Below are 20,878 nucleotides of genomic sequence, written 5' to 3'. Positions count from 1 at the left end.
GACACGAGGGCTCCGGCTCGCGCTCTCTCTTTCACTTCAGACACAGGAGGAACTCACAGGTCTCTGCACGAGCCTGCTCTGGTAACTACACTTTACTTAAATTATACAGAAAACCAAAGCTGACTCTTTATTATACGGCACCTGTCCTCTCTAACGCTGCTGAAACATTAATACAAAATGTCTCATTTGACGGTGTGGAATATGTAACGTTGTGTTTGTTGGCAGCAGAAAGTTAACAGTGACTTGGTTTATTTTAAAATCACTGCAGGGACATATCGGCTACTAGCTAATAGTTTTCCAGTTCCACCATGATGGGCTTCATTTTACATCACGACATTTCTTCCTTTATTTTTTAAATGACTTTTTGTTGTTTTTGTTTGCGTGTGTTTCCTACGTTTAAGTGTCAGATTCAGAATCAGTTTTATTGCCAAGTAGGTTTTCACATAGGCTACAAGGACTTTGCTGTGATGTATGGTGAAATATAAAAGGAGATTAAAATAAGAAAGATGGAAAAAGTCAACATACAGAAAACAGTAGAAGAAATATGTACAAATATTATGTTTTACAGTATTAATAGCTATTTTGTAATGTGCAAGATAAGGTCAGATGCTGGGTCAGAATTAACCTTAGATTTTATTTTGAAAAATGAGTTTAAAGATTCATTAAATAAACTGGCTTGTGCAGATAACATACTATACGAATACACACTATTAAGCTATTTGGGTCAATTTATAGTGTAAATGTGATCATATTGGTCTCAACCTTACAGGCCATAACTTATTTCTTTGAATATATTTCTCAGTTTTGCCATTGCACAAAATTGTGTATTATAATAGAATAATAATTATTTTACCAATACATTTTATTATTGTTAATTGTAAACAGTAAGGCTGTGTTCAGAAATGTCTTAATTTTGTATTTACCAAGTTCCCTTCTTTTAAAAATCGAACAGTTAAAAAATCTTATTGACTTGAAAATTAAATTGTTAGCTAAACTGTCTTCATTATAGCATTCTACAACACAGTCTATAGTAAATTTACAAACAGAATTTTAATCTGAAAATGCCAGTAGCCTAAAATTAAAAATAGAGCAATCATTTCAGAAATGTAGAAATGACACAATCATGTGTATTTCTCAGAAGACTTAATTCTGCAGGCCAGACTTGAGCCTGGTGCTGGATCTTGAGTTAAGTCTTTCAGTCTTACATGAGGCCTGCAGCTGCAACATGAGATATTGAATATTATTTACAGAGAGTCCATAAAAGGGACGCATCCTGTAAGAACATAAAGGAGTAAAACATTAATATATTTCTATCACAGATTGTTCTTTTTTGTTTTGTTATATCTAATTCAAACAGCTTACAAACCGTGATAAAAATATCAAGATAATGATGAGTGAAAAATGAATATGGTGCTTAATATTTTCACAATTAAGGCAGCACTGTTCAAAACAGTGTTTTTAAACAACCATCACATTTATCTCACATATTTATAAGTTGGGAAATACATTATCTTTACATACATTTTGCTTTATTTCTTTGCAAGTTGAAATCATGAAGAAAAAAATTGGAAAATATTGTTTTCTCATCATGAATCAGCTCTGCACAATCCTACAACTTCATAAATTAATTGAATACATTACCTGAGTTCAAAATATTCAAACATGCAAAAGTGTTTTAATGCACATATATACACTGTCAGATAATTCTTATATATTTTCTTCTGATCCAAATAACAAGGTGTTATTATAAGTGTGGAGAACCTATGTGATCCTGTATCAGGGATAAAGTTTATAATAAAATCTAAAAGAACATTAAATCAGAACACAATTTATAAAGAAATCTGCTAGAAAACGTGTAACATGAAATCCCGGCAATTATTGTCAATGTATGTTAAAGACATCAAAATAAGGTGAAATGTATAAACTAATCATTCAAACATACCAGCATACATTATCTAACTACTGTTAATTTACAGTGTCAGCTGAATGACCACGGTTTGCTGTTTTACAGGCGGTGTGTTCAGTACGAGCAAACCTTCAATTCAGACAAATTGTCACTGAAATTTACCAAAAGATACTAAAGGACATGTAACAACATTTTGTTATAGTAGAAAATTGCACATTAAAAAAATTACATGTAAAGAATAGAAATAATCTAAAATAACACTGCGTCAGTCTCACAGGCATTAGAAATAAATAACTGATTATATTAATTCAGTTTTAAATAATAAGCAAGTACATACTTGTGGTTATCTGCTGTGTTAATAATGACAAGAAAGAATATTTTTGTGAAAATGTATTTTTTGTAGTTATTTGAATAAAGCATCATCACACTCCAAGTTTTCTCAGCCTGCAGCCTGTTATCAGCTCAGATGATAATAGTCATAATAATAATAATAACAATAATAATAATAATAATAACGACAATACAAATTCTATTAACAACAATGAGGGATTTATAATCTAAAGTTTTTTTCAACCTCTGTTACAGTAAAACTTTTAACCTTTCAAGCTTGTATTTTTAGTTTCACCTCCAACAGGTTATTCTCCGATTAAACTAAAATATAGACTCAAATATTTAATAATTCATTTAAAAATAATCTAAAGCTATCCAACACTATTCTCCCACATTATAACATAGACTAATAGTTTCTTTTATTAATATAGTGAATCTGGTTTCTAATTATGGCTTTTATCTCTCAACATGATAGTTTTCATAATGGTTTAATAAACTTTAGAATAAAGTGACATTTTCTTACTTTAATTATGAATATTTGTATTCCATGGAGGAGATGATTGGCTACTCTTGTCTTGAATAAAACACGTTTTCACTTAAATTATGTAAACATTATCTGCACCAGAATATAAATCTGAATTTTAGGTTTCCTAATTTCTGTCTTTTATTTTCTTTATTTTCATCTCGTGCACACACAAAAAAACTTGAAGCAATGCCTAAATATTTCCATAAAACAACATTATAGTTTCCCTGTACTGTAAACAGTCGTGTTCCTTCTCACCGACGTGTGTCGCTGTTTCGTCCTGTAGACGCATTTTTACTGTAAACTGTATTTCTTTACAGCTTGTGCCTTTTAGAAACGAGGTTTGCGGATGATCGTTTATTTTTTAAGACCTAAACCGTTAAAATTCATTTCTCAACCACAATATGTTGCTGCGCAGGTGAGAAGAGACCAATAATATACGTGCATTTATTAGTCTCTCTGTAAATAACAGGCCTGTCAGTTACAGGTCGATCATAAACAGGCTGTAAACACCTGCAGCATGCATTGTTGTAAAGTGGCTGCAGACAGTTTATCATAAACTGCTGGATTATTTTCTGCTGTATTTGTGTCATAAGTATGTTTGTCTCATGTAACACTGAAACAAGCCAACAACAATCTGTAATGTGAAGCATTTACTCACCTTGCAGAAATAAAACGATTGATCCTGACTAACAGGGAATATTAGCCCAAATTAAGAGTGGCTTATTATATATAATTCCTATTGTACAGCATGTTAATTGGACAAAAGCATACATGTTAAAGTTGTGTTTTAAAAAAGGAAAAAAATAAATTTACAAAAATATTTTCAAAAGAGGCCTAACAGATTATAGTAATAATTTTCTAAAGAAAATACGATCAGGTTTTAAACCAGAGGGTTTTTTTCCCCATAATGCTGACCTTAATTGGCTATAATATTATTATTATTATTATTATTATTATTACTTCTACTATAGCGTGGAACAGCGTGTTTTTTTCTCGATGTGATTCTGATATCTATTTCAAAACAAAAGCATCAGCAACCTATTTTCAGCCTCTTTTATATTCCCCCCAAATATCATAAGGCCTGTTTGACACATTTGATAGGCCCTGAGCTGGCTCTGCTCCCTCCTCCTCCTCCTCCTCCTCCTCATCCTCCTCCTCATCCTCCTCCCTCCTCTCGTCTCTGTCGCTGCTGCAGCCGCTGTTCTCACACTCCTGTCTGACCCGCTTTATCCGGTAAGAGAGGATTTTTCTACATAATATGGAGGCAGCTCTGCATTAATGCAGGTAAAACACATTTAACATTTAAAGGAATATTTCTTAGAGGAACAGGCTTTGTGGTGCACTTTAGTCACACAGGAGAGGAGGTACAGCTCTCTCTCTCTCTCTCTCTCTCTCTCTCTCTCTCTCTCTCTCTCTCTCTCTCTCTCTCTCTCTGAATATCGAGGCCAGTTTGAGTGGACTGCACAGAGGATGCATATTGGGACAAATTATAATTCACTAAATTATGTATTTTCAAACTCTACAGTCTATAAGGACATACTTTTTGGATTGAAGTCATTTTAATTGTAAGTATATTTTGACACAGTATAGTGCGACCTGTTAATTTATTTTAGTGTGTGTGTGTTACCTCACTGGAGGGAAAGCTATGAGAATATATTTTTCTCTTTTTTAGCAAAGCCTAATAATACGTTAAAATATACTTCTTGTAATTATTTGTGTCACTGATATATTGCTGCTATAGAAAAATTGTAAATGTATTTTATAGTGACATAATAATAATTTTAAAAATAGCCTACCATAATGTACGATAAAGGCTTTTAATCACTTCAAATCGCCATCCAAATGACATTAAAACAATTTTAAAAGCACATTTTTCTCATCAGCATGTCAATTAGCCTGCATTAAAGTTTATGCAAACTCCGGAATATTTAACGAGACTCTCCGCTACCATGTGCTCATGTGAGAAGTATTCATGTAGTAGTAGAGGTGGAGGAGGAGGTGGGGTGCGGGAGGAGGAGGCCCCAGGCAGCGCTGCAGTGCAGAGTTCAGCAGGGAGATATTGTTGTGAGCCTGGGAAAGTGTAGCGGGGCTGACGCCAGACTCTGGTGTGAAGGGAGGGGGGACCTCGAGGATCCCAGACCGGATTGTCATGTTAATTTCTCTCCGGCACGTTGTTGAACTTGATGTTGACTTCTTTCTTTTATTTTTATTTTTGGGGGGGTGATAAAGGGGGGAGGCGGGGGGTTAAATTTTCCCTGTCACTTGTTTGTGGGAAAATCTATCTGAGGAGACACACACACACACACACACACACACACACACACACACACACACACACACAATGACACCTCGTTCAACAGATTTTTAAAAAACCTTCAATGTTGGCTGATTATCTTTTTTTTATACTATATTTGTATGTATATGATTGGCAAACTAGTTTTATTTTTATTCAAAACTAAAAGTCTTCTAATATCTTTCATGGCAGGTCTGCTCTGGAGTGCAAAGATTTTACTTAAATAATAATGATGATAACTGTTTGTATAGCAGCTTTCATACATATAATACAGCTCTAAGTGCTTCACAGTATGGTATTAAAAACGCAAAACAATTAAGGCTATACGATTTAAAAAAAACAATCAAATAGGCTATGAGATTTAAAAAAATGCAATATGCTATTAAGTCCAATGTCTTATATTTTTAAATATAATTTTAAATTTTAATAAAACTGATGTGGAAGTGGCGCTTTGCAGGAACATTTATTGTCTGACTTTATTGATAATTGCAGTGAATATTAGGTGCTATGATAGCTTGTGAGCAACAATATAAAGATGCACGTGTACTCTAACGCCCTGGTTGCGCATGCCCATCAGCAACGAGCATTGTGGATCCAATCAAAATCATGCTAATGTAGCAACAATGATTTTTTTTAAATTTCTTTTTTTTTAAAATTGTGTGGGCCTTCCTGCTCTTCTTAAACCGTGCATGGCAACAACAGCACACTGTGGTGTAAGTTCAATTACAGGCTGACAGCAGCAGAGGCCACAGCTGATTACATCTGCTTATAAATGATGCAGAGTAGAATAGGATTCATACAGTACAGAGCCGGACCTGCAGCAGCAGCAGCCTGACAGCAGAGCTGCACCTCCATGATACTAACAGATTGCCCATGCGCAATAATCAGATATGTAACTGTTATCTGATGCAAGCTTCGTTTGGAAACCCACACTGTAGCTGGCTGCTCTTTTATTGGTTTACCTGCACACACACACGCACACACACTGATACACACAAACTGATCCCAGAACCTTTTTTTTAAAATATCCTTTCAAACTTTTGAGAGATATTGCAAGTTGCTATTCGGCTCTTGTCTCTGCCACTGGCTTCTTCTTTTATCAAAGGTGTGATTGTTATCGCGCGCATTATCTCATCTCCTCAGCCCAGATATCACTCATATCACAATATCACAATCGATAAGGCTGCATATTGTCTGAATATGCTATCAGGGCTTTGACTATAGGCGTGGGCCCTTTTCTGCACCACCAAGGACAGAAAGCCGGAATTCCTCTGCAGCGACTTTTCAAAATAAAAAAACACTTTGTCGTCCTTTACAGAGTCTCTTTATCCTGGAAACAGCATTTATTATGAGATACACTTTAAGCTTGTATTGTTAAATGCTCTAACAAGGCTGCTGAAGGTATAATTGATCTCATAATTTCACAATCATGGCAAAAAAATATTCTTTCAGTCTTAATCAGGTTACATGGAGAAGTAAAGAAAAGCTAATTAGGCTTACTTCGCCACTGTTCCCATAAAATGCATTTAATCACGATTCACAACACGTGCACGACAGTTTAGAGCTCAGCACAGACGGACTAAAAAATAGAAATAAATCCTATAGCCTAATTAAAGACTTTTTTAAGTGTCTATGAGCTGTGCTTTTTGCGTTGATTCTTTAAATTATAAAATGAATTACTAAAAGAAAAGTATAGATCATATGGCTTAATGATTTATAACTAATATCATTGAACAGATAATCAAAATATTATAAGATTTGTTGTTGAGGAATTTTGTTAAGAATTAAATGATTTGATGAAGTCTGTGCTCCTCTTAGATAGTCTATATACAAGCTTATTTTAAACAAATGTGGCAGTGGAAGAAAAGCATATAGAGCTGAAATTTTCAAAAAAAAATCTAAACGTTTATCTAAGAAACGTCTAATTAATTTATCAAAAAACACGTTGCTGACTAAATATCGTGCTCCAGCTGCATTCGCGAAAGATTTTTGCTGCGCACTCTTCGGTGTTTTACGGCTAATGACTTATGAGGATAACTGGGGAAATAAAGCCCTGATTGACACACACCTGCATTCCTTTTTTTCAAATTGGCTTTAATGATTTCAGATTCCCGCCTCTCTCTCTCTCTCTCTCTCTCTCTCTCTCTCTCTCTCTCTCTCTCTCTCTCTCTCTCTCTCTGAGGCGGAGTTTATCCCTTCTGCTCACCGTGTGGACTCTGCACTTGTCAGTCGCAGCTCGCGTGTGTGGGGAGAGGACACATGCAGGTCCATAGAGACACATAGGACACTTTATAGCTTAAATACTTTACTTGTTTTTTTACACTATTGTCTCTCATCGGGTGCGATCAGACCCCAGGCTCTGATCACGCGGTGGCGGAATTAGAAATTGTTGGAGGATACTGAGTGGAGTGGAGAGTTAGCCTGATGTGCAAGTAAGTAGGATGCTGGCTTTGTATGACTGTGGAAATAACCTTAATTCTATTGATCGCTGTTATGTATCTCATCTCTCTGATTGTGGCTTTGCAGAAATGTAAACTATAGCTGTGACATTATTGGAGGCTGTTTTGATTGGAACTTTGCTCCTCTGTGAGGCCTGATGCGGTACAATAAAGGCAGTGTGAACCCACAGTGTTCACCAGATGTAAACCAGACTATTTATATGTTACTAAATGTGTTTTGACGGGGTTGCAAAAGGTGGAGGTTGTGTGCACGGGCCTCTGGCTACATGCACGTGTGATGCTGTGTGAAACAAAATGCTGATTTAGCACCAAAGTATTCCTGATTATGCTCATGCAGCATCACTGTGTTTAATTGTGGTGAAGACAGTGAAGCAAAGTTGGATTGGATGGACCAAATGGGCTCCAATCAACTGTCTGTGTGTGTGTGTGTGTGTGTGTGTGTCATGGAAGCCAATGCAGCCTGCATGTTTAAACTTAAATTCACCTCCATATCATGATAACAGTTTATAAAAAAAGATATCATATTTTTATTTTTATAATAATAAATATTATTATTATGCTGAGTATAGCTTTGCTGCTCTCTCTCTCTCTCTCTCTCTCTCACTCTCTCTCTCCCTGTGTGTGTGTGTGTGTGTGTGTGTGTGTGTGTGCGTGTGTGTGAGGGGCTCTCATTGCAATGTGACCACAGGCAGGCTTTCTCTCTCTATCCTATCTCTTCTCCTCTCTCTGTTTGTATATCGGAGAGGCGGCCCCTTTAAGAAACGACGGGTTAGTTTGTGTCTTTGGTTATCTAGCTGTATGAGTTTTAATTTCATAAAGCTAGAGAACCGAAAGTACGAACTGACGCCGAGCACTTCAGAGCCCGGGGGGCCGGCTTCCTCTCCTTTCGCTTCGGCATGGAGGAGGAGATGATGCCGGGGCGGCCAGCAGCAGCAGGAGGAAGCAGGAGGGACGGATGCTGAGGGAGGCTGCACGCCGCGGCTGCTGATGGAGGAGGAGTGATGGTGGTGTTTGGGGAGGAGGGGAGGGACTCCGCTGAGCCAGAAAGCAACAATTTTAGTGCTGCTTGTCCACCTCTTCTGGACAGGTGTTGGCACGTTCACAGGAGCCACCTGCGTGTGTGTGAGGGCGTGAATGTTGTTCGTGTTTTGGGCATCGCGGCGTCGCGGGGGCCTGTTGAGGAGCAATAAAACGGGCTGCTCGCTCAACTTTAGGACACATGGATGTGGGGAAACATGCTTAAAAAACCACAGCGCGTGCGGTTGTGTAGTTGTCATAACTGTGTGGGTGTTATAACATTAATATCTTGAGGGGTTAGACAGAAATAGTTAAAGGATCCTTGCGATTGGTCCATCCAGGACTCACGTGATGATGCTGGCAGCAGCATCACATCGCTTTTAAGATCTCACATGTTGGTTATGGAGATTTTTACAGGCCTAGTAGTTGCAGTAATTACTCTGTATGAATTTATCTTGCAGAGCTGCATCCACTGCATGTGCAGACTCCCTGACTCCTCTGATACTGAGTGTATTTCCTTTATGAGTGGTGTAGGCTAAGTGATGTCCCCTGGCTGTAATTTACTTGACATTAGGAGTGTGATGTATAATTGGATGCACATGTACATCACTTGGTGGAAGCTGAAGCCTTATTAGAGCTCACAGGGCTGGACTTGCATGCTATAACTTGCCCTGATAACAACAGCGTGTTTTTTGCACAATTTCAGTGTCGACCAGTGTGGGTTGTTTGGTTCTTCACTACCCAACCATGAACCTGCAGGGTACAGCACATCAAAATCATATTGCATCAGTCATTTAGAGCAAAGAGACAGTGTATACAATCATCCTCGGCCTTTTTTCCAACATGCTTTCATCACTGAATCCGAGTCAGACATGGCAGATATGTTCAAATTTGTGTTTCGCCGGGTGGATTATTTTTTGCGTTTGCCTGCTAGATAAGAACAAAATAGGGCATCGGCTCGGAGTTTGATCTATTCTTAGAGCAGAATCAGCAAGCCTTGGAGATGACTGAATATCCCTGAAGTCCCAGCATGCTCTATTTAGACCATGACTGACAATATTTGATGTGCGCTGTTAAACAAGAGAGCTTGGATCATGTGTGACTGTGTGTGTTGTCGAAGTTTGAATATGAGAGCTGGTGTACAGTTTGAGCCACAATTTGACCTCCATGTCCTCCATCTTGTACTGATACAAAGTAAATCAGTGATACAAATATTATGATTATGTAAGCTTTACGTTTGATTCCACAGTCATAGTGATGATTAACAGAATTTACTTTATGTTGTTCACAACATTTTTCATGCTCAATTGTGTATCGTGTTCAGTAGCTTAGCAACTGAGATGCTGCCTAGATGAAGCATGCGCCATGCTATTGCTTGTGTTATAGTTTTCCACTTTGTATGCCTTTTCCATCACATTTTACAATTTTGGCTTTTCGCAAACACTTTTATCAAGCTTCACTTATTGTTCATGCAACAGAAAATGTTTTTAACCTTGCAAAGAGGCAAAATAATGAGAAGTGCACGGGAAAAACACCAGACAAGTTTGGTGGAGAGCTGTTAGCTGCAAGGTCAACAAATCTGCATTTATTTCCCCCCTTTATATTTCCTCCACTGCTTTGCAAGCTGCTTATTTATTCCTAAAATATGTGGTTTTGCTATAAATGAGACAAAGTGAGATTTCTCTCACACTGATTATCTTTTCTTTTGTCTTAAAAGGAAAATGGCGACAACCTCAGCCCTGAAGTTTGCATCAACTCAAGACAAACTGCCTCCAGACAGGATGAAGAGAAAGGTAAATATTTTACAGCAACACATACATGTAGACAAGTGTTTCAGCTGTCATTTCCACATGAGCAACAGTCCAGGATGTTGCCAAATCCAATTCCTTATTCCGCCTTACATATTTTGTGTGTAACTGTTAGGAGGCAGGTTCAGGTCAAACTTTAAGATGCTGGAGGCTTGCACATAGTTTCGATGGTGCAGCAATGCTGCTGGTTGATTGTTGTCCATATTTTGTGGAGCTGTGAGGATGGTTGTGTGTGTGTGGGTGTGAAAAAGACAGAGAAGGCTGAAGCCTGAATTTTGAAATATTGAGGATTTTGCATCAAGAATTATTTTTAAAGTGTGCAGCACTGTAGCAATTCTCACTGTCTTATTCAAACAGAAAGGGGCATTAGGAGGGACATTTACTGCCCGTTTTATTTGCGCACAGTGTAAATGTCAGTTTTATATCATTCATGTATATATCAGAATATATGTATACAGTGTGGAGCTGCAGTAGCCTACAGCAACAGAGTGTAAACGCTGCGATTTGAGCGAGTGAAGTAAGACGTCCATGTTGAATTCCATCATCCCTTTGAAGTATTAACATTTTTTACATTGCACATCACCCCCCATCCTCCTAATACACACACACACACACACACACTCTCTCTCTCTCTCTCTCTCTCTCTCTCTCTCTCTCTCTCTCTCTCTCTCTCTCTCTCTCTCTCATTCACATACATTCAGCGTTTTATCCCTTTAAACACTATGATCCTATTTGTCAGGTAGAGTGTGTGGTAGGTGCAGGGGAGGTGGCCGTGTAATCTTTGCTGCGGTTCTTTATCCCGTTAGGAGAGCGCAGGCGAGGTTTGGACCTGCTCATGTGGAAAGAGCGTTTGGGTGGCTCTGTCCTTTTCGGCCCTAATGCCTTGACGAGCCTCCCTCCCCTTGTCCAGATTCTCTTCATTATTGTGGGCAAAGTAGCCATTTGCATAAAGGTATAGCACATGCATAACAGAGCAACGGCAGCATTAAGTCAAAACGCTTGGAAACACCATAAACTGCAAAGGAAACCTATTGTACGATCAGTGCGGTGAAGCGTTTTTTGTTAAAATGAATATTCCAAACTTGAAGGCATCTAATAAATAAAAACTGTAGCTAGGAGCATGTAATTTCATTTATTTCACAAGATCTAAACATTCCCAGCTTTAAGCTCGTCCGTATGGTCCCTCCAATTCCTCCTTTAATAGTTGAGCATTAGGAATTAAACAATAAGTACACATTGTTAGCAAGGTCAAATCTTCATGGTTCCACAACCTTGAAGCTCAATATAACGTTCAGTTATTCAAATTTCGTGTGGAGTTCTTTGAGTTGCCCAGATTTTCCCAAGCTTTATATTAGCATATGCAAGGGCCGGCCTGTGCTGCTGTTTTCTAAAGTGGATGTAAATTATAACCTCACTATTATACAGGCTGATAGGAGATAAATCTCTGCAGTAATGCATTGCAGCGAATGGGGGTGGGGTGGGGGGGTTGAAGAGTGTGTGTGTGTGTGTGTGTGTGTGTGTGTGTGTGTGTGTGTGTGTGTGTGTGTGTGTGTGTGTGAGGTACTGTACAATAGCCGGTGGCAGATGGAATACAGCCTAGCAAAGCACTTGCTAATATGCTAAACTCTCTTTTCACTGGTTTTAGTTTCGGCAGATTTTTTTGTTGCATTTCTAGAAAAAAAGGGGGAATTTTGAAAGGGAGATGCATACATATACAAATTTTAAGACAGTCGCAGTATTGGTTTAATAGTTTTGCAAGTGTGCACACATCTTTTTAAAACAAATATTAACACAGGGAGATTACTAAGTCGAAATTTGCACTTGTGCGGTCCAAAAGGCTGAGGGGCTTCAGGCCTCACGAGCAGAGTGGAGATCTCTTTGGAATCCCTATGCAAACTAGGGCTTGAATAATGAGATGTATTTATGAAGGGCTGGGAAGGGGGTCCTGCTTTTGAAAGCCAGTAGGCCGGAGCCTGAATGGAAGAAGAAGGAGGAGGAGGAGGAGGAGGAGGGGGTTGTGGGGGGGATTCGGACAAGGGGGAACGGGGGTGTGTGTGTAGAGGGGGTACAGGGGCCCCCAGCAGCCCAGGCCTCGGCCGAGGCAGCTGTGAAAAGGGGTCCCGTCTTTTTCCCACGCCCAGCAAGACGCGAAACACTGCCGCAGCTCGCTAGGGTCAAGTCCCATCGCTAATATATACACACACATACATACACATGCATGCACACACACATAGAGGGAGAGATGTGTGTGTAAAAGTTGTGCAAATTAACAAGCTGTCTGGGAAGCTCTGTGACATGGGGGACACCTGCTATTCTCCCAGAATGCTTTGCACTCTCATCAGGGGCCACTGGGCTTGATGGGACAACAATTAGGTCATAACTTCAACTTGAACTTAAAATTTTTGCTGAGCATTATAAAGAGGCTGGATTATATTTTTTTTACTCCTCTTCTGTGCATTTTGTATACAAATAGTTTACATAAAGCATTCTGTTCTTGTTACATTTTTTTAAAAAAAAGATAATCTTTAAAATAAGTTATTTAAAACATTTTGGAGCATACAAATTATTAATTTTTTATGCTTTGATGCAAAAAAAATTGAGGCAGTTTTTTGAGAAATGGTGCAATATTTATTTTTTACGTCTGCAACTGTCCATTCACTCAGTCTGTGGAGACAAACTTGGCCTTGTGCTTGATCCCAGACCCTAACTGTCAACTTGGCATTGTTTGCCTACACACACACACACACACACACAGCGTGCTTCAAGAACACACAAAAGAAAAATTTGAACATGAAATGGAGGAGGGTTGGAGGAAGATATGGCAACTATGGAGGAATGCTTTTGGAGCATGACCTTCTGTCCTCTAAATAAGGAGCTAAAGACAAGTGTGATGTTGCTTCAATCAAATAAAAAACAGTTCCTTGCAACAATCATTAGCATGAAAAGAAAAAGCAAAGAAAGAAACCACGTCACACGTTTATTTAGTTCCTTTGCTGCCAGCCGAGGGTTAATCTGTATCTCATTGTTTTATATTTAGCTTGTTCCAGTTTGTGTAACCACTCGTCCAGCTGCTCTTTTGCCACCTTCCCCATGAAGCCAGTGTCACACCCATTCCTTCCCTCTATCTCTCTCCAGATACTGGCACACCAATCAAATGGGTGCAGCACTCAGTTCCCTCCCCGTTCCCCGCTGCACCAGAGCGGTGTCACACTAATTCAGGTCCCCCTGCCTGCCCGAGCTCCTTGCTTTAATTCCACCCTATGAAATAAAGACGCGCCTGCTATCTCTTTGACTACATTAGCAAGCATCCTCTCTTCTTTCTCGCTCCCTTTCTCCTCTTCGTCCCTCCTTCTCTATCTCCTTCTCCCCTCCTCGTTATCATCTTACCTCCTATTCAGATGAGTTTGAAATAGAGAGGGGGACCCTTCTAATAAGCTCTGTAAAGATGCTTTGTCGCGGTCAGTGTGGCCACCAGTGTGTGTATTGAGAGGGGATGTGTGACAGCTAGTGTTAGCATTGAGAAAGAGTGTATGGGCCCTTAATGAGGTTTGTTAGCTGAGTGTGTATCCTGCTGTTTGAATACATCCTCGGCAGCCTTTGAAGGAACAGAGATGAAGAGAGCAAGGAGGAGAGAGAGGAGTCTTTCAGCGTGGCAGGTTGCAGAATGCAGATGATGCATTATGCTCAGTGTGGTTTCCATTTGAACAGCACATGAGAGGAGAATAATGCTTTACTTGCGAGTTGTCCGTGTAAACTCTGGGAAATATATGGGGGTCATCGTGCTCATCAGACGCCGGACTCCAATAAAACCTCTGTGGATTAGTTTTCAACAGAGGCCAATCTGGAGGTAGAAAATGCTGTTTTCGAGGAAATATTTGCTCAAAATGCATCTACTGGTTTAGCATAAAAGACAGTGACACCTTTAGGAACTAACTATTTTATTACTTCATCAAAGTAATGTAACATAATTCTTTTTGATTTTTGGTTCAAACAAATGTTTTAAACTGGACTTTTGAGATTGACCACTTCTATGTTGACAGCATTTTTACTGCTGGGATACAAGCTAAAGTAAGAAGTAAGAGTCATTTTCTGATTTCAGAAGGAAACACTGTTGAATTTATAGCATTGAAAGGTGATCTTTTCAAAATTTGACCGCAAACTGCCAAAGAATAGAGCCTGTCTGAACAAAGATGCAGCTCCTTGTAAGCCTTCCCTTTGCAACATATACTCTTTATAATATCCTATGAAATAACTGTGGCTGTTTTAAACATGTTGGTAACATTGTAATACAGAGCTACTTAGTTAGGTTTGGGCACTGAAATTACTTGTTTCAGGTTAGGAAAAATTCTACACATTTAACTACTTACATATAGAAATACTGGACTGGACGCATTAACGTCAGTAATGTAGAACACGAGTAAAGAAGTTTCCAACGAGACATGAACAGTCGAATAGTCTCCTGGGTCAAAGTCCTGGATTTGTTTGTACCATCCAGCTCCCCTCAGACCACCTTTTATGTTTCCATGGTGTAGTTACAAAAACAGACATCATTGTGTGGGATAGCCACGACATTCAGTGCATTACTTTTCTTAGGATTGCCTGTGGACCATTCATTATAGCAGCCCGTCCCTTTATGCTGTTGCACTCAAAATTTTCCCTGCAGTTTTGCTTTTTACTAAAAGAAAATGTAAATTATTTACATATACATCTGGATGTAACCCCTTTACTGTAAATATCAAACTAACTATCAAATGTATTGTCCAATTTAATTACATAACCTCATTACAAGTAACTAGTTATTCCTCAACACTGAGGCAACCTAATACTTGCTACAGTCCAAAAAATAGAGGATTTTTTAAACTGATAACCACACAGATTTTTAGTTTTTTTTTTAAATCACTGCCTACAGATATGGTGCCCAATATCATGAATGTTTTAGCTGGAAAGAAAATAGACCTTTTTCATAGATTGTGCACCAGTGATGAAGCAAATATAAGTTAATGTTATCAAATAATATTAAACAATATTATACATTATACATACAATATTACATAAAACCAATTCTAGAAATGGAAAAAATTAATTTAATAAGGATTATATAAAAATATCAGAAATAGCTTAATAAAAAGCAGCAATACATGTTCTATATCAGTCAATTGCTGACCATTTAAATAAAGAATAAAAATCCAATAGTCAGCCTCTAGTTACAATAATTAGTGATCAACAGTGAGAGCAAACATATTTTAAAATGTAGACAAAATGCAGAGGGGAGGTGGTGCTGCTGGAGATTAGAGATGGCTGGAAACAGATGAGAGCCAGAGGTGGAGGGTAGACGGAAAGAGAGAGAAAAAAATGAGAAATGAGGGATTGTATGGAGCCAAAGAGCCGACCTGCTGGGCCTGCCTGCTGCCTCAGAGATTGTAAACTGTCACTCAGGATGCAGACAGACAAGCAAGACAGACATCATTTCCCCATATTACCCTCTACTACAGAAACTGTCGTCCATGCAGACCCTTCTGCTCCCCTTCTTTTTCCATCCTTCACTCCACTTTCAGGTGATTTTTTTTTTTTGCCCGTGCACAGGCATGGATATGAACTGCCTGATCTATTTCCTCTATCTTCTTCTTCTTATCGCAGCTCCTGCACTACTTTCTCTCTCTCTCTTTTTTCCGTTGATGAAATGAGTCAGCTTGCAGTATACTCTCCCCTCTCATTGTTCGATGGTTCGTTGCCTCTCCATAGGAGGTAGAGAGTGTTTGGGCTCTTTCCCCTGTTTTACCAGTTTACCAGTGTAATCCTTTACACTGGCACAATGAGCTCTCACTCCAGCCACAGGATTCTATTAGGCTCCCAGAGAGACACAGGATCTCCATAAACATTTTCCAGCTAACCCCCCTCCCTTCGCCACCTATACCACCTCATGGCCTCAAACACAGTCAAACTGATGGCTTCCTTTATACATTTTAAGCAGAACTCCCCTTTTGTTTTAGCCAGAGAAGATTTTACCTGTCTGGAAAAGGAAGGTGGAATACAATCTTATACACTTACATTACCAACAGCTTGTTAACGCTGCCAGCTTTACTCCCAAACCGGCTCCCAAAACACCGTTCCTTTACAACCGCAGAGTATATAACAAGCGACCGCCAACAAGCAAATGCTTGTTATATGGTCTTTGGAGGAACGCTTAAGATGTTTTTAAAAATGCTGAAGTCATTGGAGAATGTTATTCCTACTCTCTGCTGCAAACATGATGCCATTAAAGAGTGCAGATAAACTCCCTGATCTGTCATTTCATTCAGAGTGTTTCACAACTGGGTCTGTTTTTCAGTGAAACCTTTGAAACATACAAAAGAAGACATGTTTTTTAGCACTTAATTTCAAAGAGTACTTCACCTTTAAGAGGAAAAGTTGTTCATCATTTTAGAGTGACTGTGGTAACAAAATGCTACTGCTTTTACAAACGCTACATGTTTACTGCAGTCAGCAGAACATGCAGCATTATTTTTTTTATTTTTTTATTTTTTACCTTGTTTTAATGGATTGTGCAAAAAAACTTTTTTAAGCTAGCTTGAGGTGGTTTTTCCCTTCGTCGAAACATGGTTGATAAGGGCTGAATTGGATATGGAAACGCTTTTGCAGAATAAGTTCTGACGTAGGGAAACATTTAACTCACATTACTGATCAGCTGTTTCCACTGACAAGATAAGACATAACCAATACTAGCTGACATACACCTATAGTTTATTTACTCCAAACCAGCTGAAAATGCAGTTTACTTTGCATTTCTTGTCTTTTTTTGTGTCAAAAGTTTGCTTAAAAATTTGATTGACCATTGACCATTTGTTGTAAACCCAACTAATGTCAGAAACGGACAGACACGTATGTGAAAGAGAGCAGGGTATCATGTAACAAAGGTCAGTGATCAAAGTCAACATTGCAGTTATATGTAAGCATTTTAATTGGTACTCAGTAATGTTTGTTATTTAATTAAATATGGCATGTTAGTTTTCACAGTAAAGGTGTATTAACAGATCGCTGCATGACATTGACAGTGTAGACAAACTCTGTCTTTCCTAAGTTTTATCTGAAAATCTGATATACTGTATGGTCTGTGAGTGGCTACGTCTATTTCTTGAAAATGCTCACTCCAGCTATCGAGCCCAAGCATATAGTAAAGACGTGCTTCAATCAAACCATGGAGGAGCTGTTTTGCTCACATGGAGAATATAAAATAGACTGAGCATGTGTTTATTTCATACAGACTGTTTATTGAATTGCCAAATGTTATATTAGTCTATGATGTATAACAGGATAGAAGCTTTTGGTTACAGCCCCATAAAGGATCTGAATACCTCTTCCACCACTGGATTTACTGCTAATTCATATTGTTGGGGGTGTCTGGATTAATCTTATTTTCTTTCTTTCTTTAATACATCACTGAATATGCCAGTTTAAGCAAAATCTACAAATGTAAAAACAAGCATAGAGGAAGCAGAATAATGATACAGAATATTACAAATTATTCTTTAAAGTTTCGTAAGGCCGCAGAATTCTGATCCCGCTGCGATGTGTTTGTCTCTGTTTTGTCCCTCAAGTCCAAAGCCATGGGTCACAGGGCCCCTCGTCATACACAAACATCTCCCTCTATCTCCCGTCCATCCGTCCCTCTCCTCCTCCGCCCCCCATCCATCCTTCCCTCTCCTTCCATCTTGATAATGCAGCTCTTTTTCTTTCTCGCTGGGTGGAGGGCTGCCCTGAACCAACATTGTCCCCTACGCCGACTCTAGTGGGGGGCCCTATTGTGTGTGAAGGAATGGGGAGTTAACACCCATGTCTGAACCCTCTCAATGGGGGCATTGTGTCTGAATCTTCCTCCGGCTCACCCAATCTCACCCCACGTCACTCCCCTGCACAGGCCAAGCCAGGGGGCTACTCCGGGTGCTCCCCCATTATATGATGAAAACATGCACATAACAGCGAAACTCAAAATTCACGAACAAGCCATCCCATAACTGACCTTGTTATTCTGTGTCCTATTAATTTTCCAGCAAACCACACTGGGCTGAATGTTTCTTTGCTGCTGGGGCCAGTGGGTGCACGGTTACTGAAGGAGGCCCCTGCAATTCGTTTTTCTTATAGAAAAGAACAAAGCGACACATAAAGGACTATGTTGTATTAGCATGATAACAGCATTCAGAATGCTTTCAGAAAATTTCAAGATGCACTGCAGTGAAGGAATGCATGCAGATTATTCGTTTAGTATCAAAACCGTTATCTTTGTTTTATTTATGCCAGTCATAAGACATGGTCAAAAATGACTAAACATAATGAATGTCAATAGTATTTCCTAACAATGTGCAATGATTTTAATGTGAATGATTTATATTTATGGAAAAAACATTTTAAAATATGAAGAGCGATGGATGTGTCTGTGTTTCATACAGTATGCTGAGCATTTTTATTTGTTTCTGTATAGCAGCGAGCGCCTTGGGGCAGGTTACAAAAGAGCAAGTTGGCGTTTTCTTCCCACATATTTTTAATCAAAGTGTTAGTGTTTACATTTGCATTTGCATTGAGCAGAGGGATGCTGAATGCCAAAGGTGAGATTTTGAAAAACACTCTATTTTCCCTTTTTCAGATGGAAACAAGGGTGGGTGGTTGGAAGGCTGGATAAAGGCTGCTAGATGACTGAACTCAGAGACCCGGTGCAGCTCATCATCATTGCCATGGGCTTTCGTCTTCCTCCTCTCCTCCTGTGGCCCGTACCTCCATCCAGGGGTCCAGCAGAGCCAGCGCAGCCCAGGCGGGGAGCTAGTGAGTGGGCTGGGAAGGATGGAGAAAGTCCCTGAAGGCTCGAAGCACCTCTGGAGCTACCGGCATGCAGGAGAAATCGATATGAAACACAGAGCCTGCACAGCTCTGAGTGGGGTTTCCTGTGTTAGTCTGTGGCCTAGGGGCCCGCAGACCTCCAAAGGACAGGCCCTGCGTGGCCCTCTCAGCTGCAGCCCTGGCTCCTCACACTGGACCTGATCTCCACTGGCTGTGTGTGGTTCTGCTGAAGGGGATCTCTCCCCAAATAATACCCAGAATGCAGAGAGACCGCCGACAGGGATATTCCTATCTCTTGATTTTTTCCCCCCTTCATAAGATTGACATATCCCCCACCTTCTGCCTCTGGCTGTTTTAAAAACCAGTTTGGGAGTTCTGCTTTTGACTCACTCTCCATCCTCGACCCGCCCGTTGTTTATTCCCCAACCAGTTTTTACATTTGACAAAGAGACAGTACGATCTTTATTTTCTCCTCCACTCTTGGCTTGCTGTTACTATGGTGAGCTGTAGACATGTGTCTGTTAAAACCAGAAACACTGGCACATAAAGTATGATCGACTTTTCTTTTTTTTTTTTCCATGATGCCTCTTATTCCATTCCTGACCGTTTAAAATAAAACTGACTGAACATTAAAGGAGATCACAGAGAGACCTTCCCACCGTGTAGTGGAGATGGTAAAAAGGCAAGTATCGCTTTAGCACTCCACATTTTCCCCTCTGTGAACAACTCTCTACGTGCTGTCATTACCTCATACATTACAACTGTGTGTGTGTGTGTGTGTGTGTGTGTGCGTGTGTGTGTGCGTGCGCGTGCATGCACGTTCGTGTGTATGGAACTTTTAGGTTTTTGATCACAGCTGTAAAAGATGTTTCTCTAACTCTACATGATGTTTGGAAGTTTAAAGATAATTAAGATGCTTTTGTAAAGCTTTATCGAATTATAAGATGCCACTTAATATATCTATACATTTCGCACATCAGAGACCTCAGCCTCTGTTGTGTGTATGAACGGACTGTATCTGCTCGGCCTTGAAAGCCAGCGAGTGGCAGCAGCAGCGTGCACCCACAGCTCCCAAACTGCCGTTGTCACAGCGATGCAGCGTGGTTGTTTCCATCCAGATGGGCACAGCTTCAGACAAAATGGCCGCCAGTCTCTCCCTCTGCCAAAGATGGCGGGCGCATCTCTGTTGTCTGCCATCTGTGCATCCGTTAGCTGTTGTCGAATGCAAATCGAGGCTAATTGCATTTGCATAACCTCCAAACATCATGTCGTTGGCGTGTGCTGATAACGCGGCATGATGGCGAGCGAGCAGCAGCGGAGTGATGTTTTAAAGTGTGTTTGGTGCCGTTTGTTTTCCTCCTGCGAGTATTCGCACTCTGAAAATGTGTTTGATAGGTGTTTGGCGCACGTGAGATCAAGAGTCTGGTTCTACTGTGCCATATGGTGTTTGCATTTGATTCCCTCGCATGCAAATGTGACACTGTACAAAAGATTAAGTCGAGCGGGTTTTTTTAAAAGCAGATATCGCCCTGTCACACATGCACAGAGTTTTTTTTTAACACACGGACATACATAATGCACCGATGAAAGCATTAAGCAAACAGAGAAGCTCAGACATGCACACAGACTCTAATTAAAAAGGGATCCATAGGCCCAACGAACTCCAGACAGACAGACCATAATAGTCTCATTTTCATGCACATGGGTGTC

At 39.7% G+C, this 20,878-nt stretch overlaps 1 long non-coding RNA gene across 1 annotated transcript; it reads left to right on the top strand.

Annotated features, from left to right (window-relative positions):
- Nucleotides 1-33: 33 nt before the first annotated feature.
- Nucleotides 34-19,802, top strand: LOC131980046 (uncharacterized). The gene is made up of 3 exons (XR_009395173.1): nt 34-81; nt 10,249-10,324; nt 18,978-19,802. It is a non-coding gene; the product is annotated as an uncharacterized LOC131980046 (long non-coding RNA).
- The last annotated feature ends 1,076 nt before the right edge of the window (nt 19,803-20,878 follow it).

This window comes from Centropristis striata, chromosome 11, assembly GCF_030273125.1.
Source record: "Centropristis striata isolate RG_2023a ecotype Rhode Island chromosome 11, C.striata_1.0, whole genome shotgun sequence".
Lineage (NCBI taxonomy): Eukaryota > Metazoa > Chordata > Actinopteri > Perciformes > Serranidae > Centropristis > Centropristis striata.
Note: the sequence above shows the minus strand (reverse complement) of the source record. Positions and strands in the feature narration are given on the sequence as shown.